This window comes from Lontra canadensis, unplaced genomic scaffold (assembly GCF_010015895.1).
Source record: "Lontra canadensis isolate GAN:19392208 unplaced genomic scaffold, GSC_riverotter_1.0 scaffold26, whole genome shotgun sequence".
Lineage (NCBI taxonomy): Eukaryota > Metazoa > Chordata > Mammalia > Carnivora > Mustelidae > Lontra > Lontra canadensis.
Genome location: NW_022631020.1, coordinates 12947679 through 12958475, shown reverse-complemented (window position 1 = coordinate 12958475; position 10797 = coordinate 12947679). Strand labels below are relative to the sequence as shown.

Sequence of the window (10797 nt, the reverse complement as noted above, 5' to 3'; positions counted from 1 at the left end):
AGTCTTTTGAAAACTAATAAACATATATAATGCACAGCAGAAAACTTTATAATTTACTGGTGGCATTTACTGAGAAATGATGTTATTTAAATCTGGTTATAGCAAGCAAAGATGAAACATAAAGATGTTCAACTTACTGTTCATCTTTGAGAAAAGGAAAAAGGAAAAACAAAATACCACCCAAAACAATCAAATAACAACAGAACTAATCCAAAGTGTCATCCAGATTTAACACTTCTCTAATTTTACTCTCATAAAGTGACTAACTTTATTTTATGGAGAGGATGAGTTGCATTATTTTATTTCTGTGCTTATTTATTGAGGTATAATTGACAAAAAATAAATGCACATAATCAGAGCATATAACTTGATACTGTGAAAAATAATAAAAGAACACATATGGAGTACTTGGGTGGCTCAGTGGGTTAAGTCTCTGCCTTTGGCTCAGGTCATGATCTCTGGGTCCTGGGATGGAGCCCCACATCAGGCTCCCTGCTTTCCCCCGCCCCCCCCCCACTGCCTGCCTCTCCACCTACTTGTGATCTCTGTCTGTCAAATAAAGAAATAAAATCTTAAAAAAAAAAAAAAAAAAGAACACATCGGGGTGCCTGGGTGGCTCAGTCACTTAAGCACTGGCTTTTGGTTTGATTTATGATCCCAGGGTGCTGGGATGGAGTCCTTCATCCCTCATCAGGCTCCCTGCTCAGCAGGGAGCCTGCTTCTCCCTCTCCTCCCTACTTATGCTCTGTCTTGCTATCTCTGTCTCTGTCACTATCTATCAAATAAATGAATTTTTATAAAATATCTTTTAAAAAATCATGAAAATGGAGTGGGGATGCCAGAAGGGCGAGACCTTACGTGTCACCTATTGTCAAGAATCACTGGCCCAAAAGGAAGAGGCAACTCTTGAAAGTTACTACTCCCAGCAGGAGGAAGAAAGCATTCCTCCTCATCTGGCAACAGTCCAGCCAATGAGAGAAAAAGTAAAACAAAGCCAATGAATAGCCACCATTCTCTGAATTCCTGGTTTACTTCAATGGACTTTTTGTTTGTAATAGCTCTCCCAACTCACCCATTTTTTTTTTTTTTTTTTCCCTCTCCTCTGAAAGAGCAATCCTCCCCTTTATTCTCTGGACTTACCTAAGATTTTACCATACTTTGCTTGTTCCAAATTGCAATTCTCTGCTATTTCCAAGTATACCCATTTTTGCTGGTAAATTAACAGACAGCTTTATGTTTAAGGTCAACAGTACCTTTTGACATAGGTATTGCTCCTATGAGACAATCACTGCAATCCAGGTAATGAACATAAATATCACCCCAGAATATTTCTTCATGACCTATTTTCTCCCTCCTGCCCACCAAACATGTACTCTTCATTCCAGGCAACCACAGATCTCTGTCATTAGAGCTTTATTTGCATCTTCTAAAATTTTATATATGTAGAATCACTGAGTATGCGTTTCATTTTTTGTCAGACTCCTTTTCCTTGAGCTCCATCAATGTATTTGCATTATCAATATTCATTCCTATTTGTAGCTGAGTAGTATTCCATTATATGTATACACCACAGTTTGTTCTTCCAAACATCTGCTGATGGACACTGGGACTGTTCTCCATTTAGGGCTATCACAAACAAAATTACTATGAACACTCACTTGAGTCTGGCTCTAAGCTTTCTTTCTCTTAAATACTTAGAAGAAGAGTGTTTCATTCACATGGTATGTGTATATTTAACTTTATAATAAACCCCTAAAATGTTTCCCAAAGTAATTGTATCATTTTATATTTTCACTGGTCATGAGTGAGAGTTCCAGTTCCTCCTCCTCTCAAGACACCTGCTAATGGTCAGTTGTTTTTATTTTAGCTATTCTACTAGGTAGTGATATTTCTTTGTGGTTTTAATTTTAGTTTTCCTATGATTTCATAATAACTATCTTTCAAAATTCTTATTTGCTTATTTTATAAATGCTTAATTGTTTTATAAAGTGTGAGGGATGTTTTAAAGCTTTTTTTTTTTTTTTTTGCAAATGAACTTTCCATTATTCCAGCATTATTTGTTGAAAACAAAACTACCATACCTCCACTGAATTGTACCTTTGTCAAAAATCAGTCTTCCATATATATCTGTATCTTTTATCAGATTCTTTGTTACCTAGATCTAGTCATTTCTTTGTAATAAAAATTTGCTTTGATCACTGTAGATTTATGTTAAGTTTTGAGGTAGTGTTTACCTTGAAATCAGGTAGCTTTCTAACTCTCTAACTTTGTTCTTCTTTTTTCAAGTTGATTTCATTGTTTTAAGTTCTTTGCATTTCCCTATCAATTTTTGTAATGGCCTTATCAAGTTCTACAAGAAATCTTGCCAGGTGTGTGCGTGTGTGTGCGTGTGTGTGCGTGCGTGTGTGTATGTGTGTGTGTTAACAACACAAAAACACAGCATTAAATCTACTATCTCAACCATTTTTTAAGTCTACATTTAGGTAGTATTAAATATATTAACATTCTTGCACAACTGATATCTAAAACTTTTTCACTTTGCAAAACTCTAATTCTACAACCATTAAATCCCCTTTCCCTGCAAACTTTGACAATCACCCTTCTTCTTTCTGTTTTTATGATTTTGACTACTTAAGATGATTCCTATCAGTGGCATACAGTAGCTGTCCTTATGTGACCAACTTATTTCACTTAGCATAATATCCTCAGTGTTACTCCACAATGTAGCATGTGACAAGATTTCCTTCTTTCTTAAGGTTGTCTAATAGTCTGCTGTGTGTAAATAACACATTGTCTTTATCCATTCATCTGCTGATGGACACTTGAATTGCTTCTACCTCTTGGCTATTGTGAATAATGCTGCAATGCATATGAGTATGCAAATATGCCTTGAGCTCCTATTTTAAATTCTTTTGGAAATATACCCAGAAGTGGGACTCCTGAATCATATGGTAATTCTATTTTTAATTTCCAAGGAAATCTCTAAGCTTTTTCCATAATGGCTGTACCATTTTCCATTCTTACCAACAGCACATAAGGGTTCTAATTTCTTCACATACTCACCAAATTTGTTGTTTTCTGTTCTTTTGATAGTGACCATCTTTATGGGTTTAAGGCGAAAATTTTTTTTTAAATAAATAATCACAACTGACTGGGCTGCATTATTGGAGAAGGGCACATGGGGATGTGGAGTTAACAATGTGAAGAGAGTTGGGACCTGAGGTCGGGAAAGAACAGCCTCCCCTCCCCATACATGCCCATTGCTCCATATAAAAACCAACTACGAGAGAGCAGCTAAGATAGCTACTTAGGGCAGGGAAGGGAACAGGGAACCTTAGGGCAGTGGAAGAGACCAGTGCTAGGCAGAGTCAGTATGGAGAATATGAGTCTCTGTATCTTCCACATAGGTCTATGTAAATACATAGAGAGAAGTTTTTCACTTTTCCCTGCTCACCCCTCTATTCCACACTGCTTGTGGCAGTCCCAGCTCCTCTTTCCACACGAGAGAGAAGGGAAGGGGGTGATGAGCAAGTCATCACCGAACTGTGATGAGACCCGCTTCCATCAACTTTTGGATCTTCCGTGTTATTATAGGATTCAAGTGTTCGCTGAGCACCTGGGGGTCCTTCTGCATCTGTTCCAGGATGAGCCACATGGCTGGGTCACTCATTACTTGCTGCACCTCAAGGTTGGCTATGGCCCATCACTGCATGTCTTTGGAGCTGTCTGGCAGTTGTACTGGGCAATCATACAATGTTGGTAACTGTCTGCCACTTCCTTCCTGTTGGGAGTCCAGATCTAATGCCTTCTGGTAGATATATGTGGCTTTTATGTAGTCCTTCCTTGTTTCCAGTGGAGCTGCTTTCCATGTGTAACCCTTGAAGAAGGTTGGCTCTAGCTGGATACATTCCTCACAGACCTTGAGTGCCAGCTGAAACTCCAGGAGTTTGTACAGCTTCATTGCTATACAATTTGGTCTCTTTGGATTCTGTGTGATGGCTTCTGTATGAAGCTTAATGGCCTGGGAATAGTCTCCTTTCTGAAAACATTCATTACCTTTGTTCTTCTCCTCCAAGGCCAGGTCGGGATTGATACAGGCCAGCCATTCTTGCTTCTTCAGAATTTTCTCCGCCTGTTGGCATTTCTTGAGTACATCTGGGGTTCAGTCTCTGCCAAAGACTTGCTATAGAAATGGATAACATCCTTGTACTTTTCTTCTTTGAGGTAGGAGTTGCTAATTTAAGCATAAACTTTGACAATCTGTCATAGTCTTCTCAGTTTTCTTGCCCGACTTCAATGGCCTTCTTACTGTAGTTGCCTTTCTTAAAATGTAGGGCTGCTTGATAGGTCATGTAAGTCATGTTGGTGGGGTCCAAGTCCTGGGCTCTGTTGCGGGGCTTCAAAGCTGTGTCAAAGTTTTTCTTCTTGTAGGCCTCGTTCCCCAACTCTTTCCCTTTCAGTGCCTGCTTCTTATTCTCTGGAAGATCTTCTTCTTCCAGTGATTCTGGCTTGGTGTCCTTCTAGGAAAGAGGAGATGGGGGAGGTGTTCCAGATTCCACCTCTCATCCATACTGCCCAGATAAACTCCCAGCAGGACACTGAGAGTAGTCAGGATCTGGAGATCTCAGTTTTGTGCTCAGGTCAGATGGCTTGTTTTGTAGTTATCAGCTCGATCAGTTCCCAGTAGGTAAGCTCAGTGAGCAGCATCCTTGTTCAGGGATGACTCTCCAACTTCTGGTGCAGATTGGGCATGTTTAAAGGGTTCATGAATTTCCACTTTGCCAACCTAGCCTCCATATTCTGTAAGCCCTCTTTGAGCTGAAGATTATTTGCTTCATGTTTTAAAACCTCTTCGTAGGTTTCCTTGGCTTCTTCAAATTTGTTTAAGAACTTGAGCTGCTGTTCTCCATGAATAGCCCTTGCCCCAGTCAGGCATTTGTTCCATGCTCCCAACCCTCATTGTGGTTTTGACTTTCATTTTTCTTAGGATTAGTGATGTTGAACATCTTTTCATATGCTTATTGGCCAGCCTGCTAGGATTTTAATTGGGATTTCCTATGTAGCCATAGATCGCTTTGGGGAGAACTGATATCTTAACAACATAAGTCTTCAGCCTCTATACTCATTTAGACTCTCTTTAATTTCTCTCGGCAAAGGGGTTATGTCCTTTTTAGCGTACAGGTTTAGCACCTCTTTCATCATATTTATCACTAAATATTTCATATTATTTGTTGTTAATTGTTTTAAAATTCATTTTGGGGCTGTATCTTGGTACTATATAGAATACATTTGATTTTTCTGTATTGATATTACTAATTTGCTGAATTAACTTAATAGTTGTAGGTTTTGTTGGTTATATTTAATTTTTTTGTTGTTGTTTATAAGTCCATTGTATTTCTTCATTGGCATTCAGGTAGTCTGTAAGCAACATTTATTTCTTTCTTCCTAATCAGTGTGACTTTTTTTTTTTTTTTAATTGTAGTGGGTACAATCTCCAGTACAAAATAAACTAAAAGTGTAGAGAGGAGAAAATGTTGCTTTCCTCCTGATCTTAGAGATCAGTAACTTCCATTAGTAAGTAGTCATTCATTGTAGAGTTTTTTAAAGATACAGTTTATTAGGATTAGAATATTCTTTTGTTATTTCTATATTGTTGATATTTTATAGCAAAAATAGATGTTGGTTTTGACAAGTGCTTTTTTCTATGTCTCTTAAAATTATCACATGGTTTTTATGTTTAGTTTGATAATATGATAAATTACATTGATTTTGATTATTGATTACTAAATCAACTTTTTACTCCTGGGATAAAATCTACTTGGTCATGACAACTTTCTTTTATATTGCTGGATTCAATTTGCTAAAATAGTTTATATAACTTAAACTTATATTTATGTGGGATAACAGTAATTTGTTAGCTCCTAATCTGTTTCAATGATTAGTATTAGGGTAATTTAGGTCTTTTAAAATAAACTGAAAAATACTTATTATTCTGCAAATTTCTGAAAATACTCCGCATGGAATTGGTATTATAATATTTTTCCTATAGTTTGAAAGAATTCACCATCATTTTCATAAACACTTATCATCTTCTTCAGATTGTGGAATACGTAGGGATGTAATATCATTCATTTCTGGCACTGGTAATTTGTATATTCCTACTTTTTCCTTGGTATTTAGCTAAAAGTTTAACAATGTTATTGGTCTTCTCAAAGTTATAAGTTTTTGGTTTTTCTTTTTCTAAATTTCATTTTATTGATTTCTCTTCTGTTTTTATTATTTCTATTTTATTGTTTAAGTTACATTTACAGTTTATTTTCTAGTTTCCTAAGGTATAGATGTTATTGATATGAGCCCTTGTGTCTTTATGTGCATTTCTACTATGCATTTTGTGCTATAAATTTCTCCTGAGGTGTGTTTTAACAATAACCAACAATAAATTTTGATATACTGTATTATTTTCATTTACTTCAAAATATTTTTAAAATTGAACAATGCCTTTTTTAGAACTGTATTACTATCTTTTTCAAATATTTATGGGAGATATCTCAAAGATACGTATGTTGATTTTTAATTTAATTCCACAAGGTCACAGAATATATTTTATAGAATATAAATAGAATCTTTTATTAAGATTCATTCTGTGACCCAGGATATATTTATTATATTGGTAAATGTTTCATGTGCAATTGCAAAAAAAAAAAAAATAGGGTATTCTGTTGTATGTAGTGTTGAATAAATATCAGTTAGGTCAATTTGGTTGATAGCATTGTCCAGGTTATCTATATCTTTACTGATATCCTGTCCAGTCTTTTTACCAATATTGGAAACAGGCTATAGCAGTCTGTAGCCATGCAGGTGAAATTGTCTATTTTTTATAGAATTCGTTTTAGTTTTTGCTCATGGGTTTGGAAGGTCTGTTAATGGGTGCATAGACATTTAGGATTTTTAATTACTTTTCAAAGATTTTATCTATGTATTTGAGAGAGAGAAAACATAAGCAGGGGTGGGGTGGAGAAGAGGGAGAGAGAGAAGAAGACTCTCCAATGAGCAGGAAATCCAACTTGGGCCTCTATTCCAGGACCCCGAGATGATGACCTGATCAAAGGCAGACGCTTAACTGACTGAGCCACCCAGGCACCCCAGATTTTTAATTACTTTAGCTTACTTTTTCAGTATGCAATGATTTCTTTTGCCCCTGAAAACATTATTTGCTTTGAAATTTATTTTATCTGATAATATAAGCACTCCAGCTTTCTTTTGATTAAAAGAAAAGCATGTTTAACTTTTCTGTGTTTTTACTTTTAATCCATTTCTTTATATCTTGGGTGTGTATGTTAAAGGTAACAGAGATTTTTCTTGCTTTTTCATTCAGTCTGATTATCTATTCCTGTTCCTGGAGATTTGGGGCCAATGACATCTAACGTTGTTTTTGGTGTGGTTAGGTTTAAGTCTATCATTTTGCTATTTTTTTCTAGTTGTTTTAAATATTCTTTGTTCCTTTTCTTTCTTCATTCCTTTTTTTCTCTTTTTTCCTCCTCCTCTTTCTTGTTCTTTTTTTTCTTGCTATATTTTGGATTGAGTATTTTTATGATCATCTTCTATTATTGGTTTGTTAGCTACAGCTATTTTTTATCTCAATGGTACTTTATATTTTATAGTATATATCTTTAAGTTATAACATCCTACATGCAAATGTGCTATCAGATGTATAGCATAAGAATATTTCAAAAATATTCCATTTCCCTTTTTCCATGTTTACACTACTGCTTACCTACATTTTATGTACATATCTATATCAATTCCAGAGTATCTTATTATTTTTCCTTAAATAATAATCCATTAACTACACATCATTACCATTTATCTTGCTATTTTTTCTTCCTGGGGATCTATGTTTACACCTGGTATACTTTTCCTTCTGACTGAAGGATACTGTTAACATTTCTTGTAGAGTATACCTGACAGGGATTGATTTTTTCAACTTTTGTATTTCTGCACATGATCTTAGCCAAAAGGTCGAGAGGCGATCAACTTTTGTATTTCTGAAAATGTCATTTTTGCTTTCATTATTTTAAAAGATATTACAGAGGTCTTAGAATTCTGTGTTGATATAATTTTCTCCTTTCATAATTTAAAGATGTTGCTCCACTATCAGCTCAGTTACAATGTTCCTGGCAAGAAATCTGCTTTCTTTTTTACCTTTGTTCCTCTGTATGCAATAGGTCTTTCTCTAACTGTTTTTAAGATTTTTTTCCCTTATCACTGGTTTTATGGAATTTGACTATGATGTACCTTGCTCCAATTTAGTTTGAATTTTGTTTGTGTCTGGGATTCACTGAACAACTTGGATCTGTGGGTTCACAGTTTTCATCAAATTTGGAAAAAATCACATTTCCTCAAATTATTTTTCTATCAATGTCTCCTCTCTCCTTCCAGGATTTTATTACACTTATGCTCTTTTCTATTTTATTGATTTTTACATCTTTTAAAAAAAACTTTTAGAAAGTCTTCCTTGTTATGTATTCAAGCAATGTTAATTTTCAGTTAACATTTTCTTCTGCAATAATTAATCGGCCATTTATTCTATCCACAGCAACTGTTTCTCAGCAGTTGGCATCTGCATCTTCAGAGTATAGTTTTTCATACCCTCAATACATCTACTTAAGTTTTTGCATATGTGAAATATGGTTAATTTTTAATAATTTTTATTGTCTTCACCTAATTCTAACATCTGTAAAAGTTCTGAGTCAGTCTTGATTGATTCTTTTACTTTTTTTTTTTAATTACAGATAATATTTTCTTCCCTCTCTATGTTTGGTATGTTTGGCTGAGGGCTATATTTATTTGTTCCCTTATAAAGATTCTTGAGCACTACTGTGTAACACAGTTAACAGTGAAGTTTTTTTTGTTTTTAAAATTTTTAAAAAGGTTTACTTTTTAAAAATTTGTTAGATAGATAAGAGCAGTTCTTATTGCCCGCTGTAGAGGCAAGAAATTTAGTATGCCCCACAATGCTGTGAGAATTTAAAATAGTCTAGCCTGGCTATTGAAGATAGGTACTTTTCTTGGTCCCATGTGAGCTCTGAGTATTGTTCCTAATAATCTACTGGGTGATTCTCCAATGTAACTGTCTTATACAAATGTTTGGGTCAATATTCTTCTCAATACTAGTAAGGGCCATCTCAGATTTCTGTGGTTCTTTATGTTGCTCTCTTATTTCCCAAAACCTGCTTTGTGGACTATAATGGCCTTGTTTTCTGCAGATTCCTAGTTTCATATGCTCCACTCAGAGAGATTACTGGGCTCTACTTTTATTCCCCTTTTTTGTATTCCAGCTTGGAAACTTTGTCATTGGTAAACTGGGACAGTGGTACAGCTCTTTTTATTTCTATTCTCCTTTAGTGACTGATATCCATTATCCTGAAAACTATTATCCTGTGTATTTTGTTTTTTTATTTTTTCAGTTAGGACGGTGAATCTTATGACTGTTAGCCCTGCTTTGGCCAGATACACCCACATGACTTCTATCACTGGAAAGTTAAAACGTGTGGACTTTAGGGGTACTGATAGAAACCATACACCAATAGACAAAATCTCTCTTTCTTGAAATTATCAAAACCAAAATAAAGGAATGCCTTAAGGCTCCTCACAAGGGATACATACCACTGAATTACAACTATATCAGTGCCTGAGTCTGCCTCCAACTTAGGCAATAGAAATCTGCACTGGCACTTTGCTTGAAGGATTCTGGGTCATAATGTTAACACTATACTTTCTGGTTTGTAAATTTTACATGCCTTATTTTTCAGAACCCAGTATACATATTTTTTGTAAGACATTATTATTCCTGCTTTACGATTTGAGTAATTAAGGTTTATATTAATTTAATTTTCACTAGCTGACAATAAATGTTAGACCTAGAACTAAAAGATTAAAATCCATATCATTCTTTTTTTCATGGTTATCTTTTTAAGTGAGAACATTTATGATCTACTCACCTAGCAATTTCAAATATACAATACAGTATTATTAACTAAAATCAATTTGCTGAACATTAGATTTTCAGAACTTATTTACCTTATGCCTACCTGAAAGTCTGTACCTTTTGACCATTATCTCCCTAACCCCCACCCCAGACCCTAGCAATTTTCATTCTGCTTTCCACTTCTGTGAAGCCATGCCATTCTTTCTTAAAGGGTAAATTTCATCTCATACTATGCAGTATCACTCTGATAGCCTCATCTGGGGATATCCTTACAATTAAAAAAAAATACCTTAATGAACCCATACATGGAGAGCTGAGGACACAATAACTGACTAAACACTGACATTTTGAGTCAATTGTAGCTATAGTATTCTCCTTCTCTGGTTTTAACATCAGCAGGATTGCTAGGAAGACAGAGATGGCATTAATACAGATGCTTTCTTATGCAGACATTCAGACTATCTGGCTGCCTGTTTAAACCTGAAGGACATTTTCACAGTTTACAAACAGCCTCCCTTTTAAAATAAACTACCTTGCTAACACCTTGCATGCTAAGTTAATGCCAGTGGCATTAACTGAAGCAGAGTTACTAACCTCTGGGAGTATAAATTTAATGGAAACCCTGACAGCTTCCTATCTTTAACTAAGAGAATGCTGTCAATGTTAGATGGCATTCTCCAGGTAATAACGATGAGGTCAGCTCTGTATAGCAAACTAATTGCAAGATGAGTTTCTGCTGACAAATTATAAACTGCACTTATATATGCTATACAAATATAATGTAGTTCAGTGCATTGGATGGATGCAGC

At 35.2% G+C, this 10797-nt stretch overlaps 1 pseudogene; it reads right to left on the bottom strand.

Moving 5' to 3' along the window:
* Nucleotides 1–3535: 3535 nt before the first annotated feature.
* LOC116871517 lies at nt 3536–4945 on the bottom strand (annotated as a pseudogene).
* Nucleotides 4946–10797: the final 5852 nt, after the last annotated feature.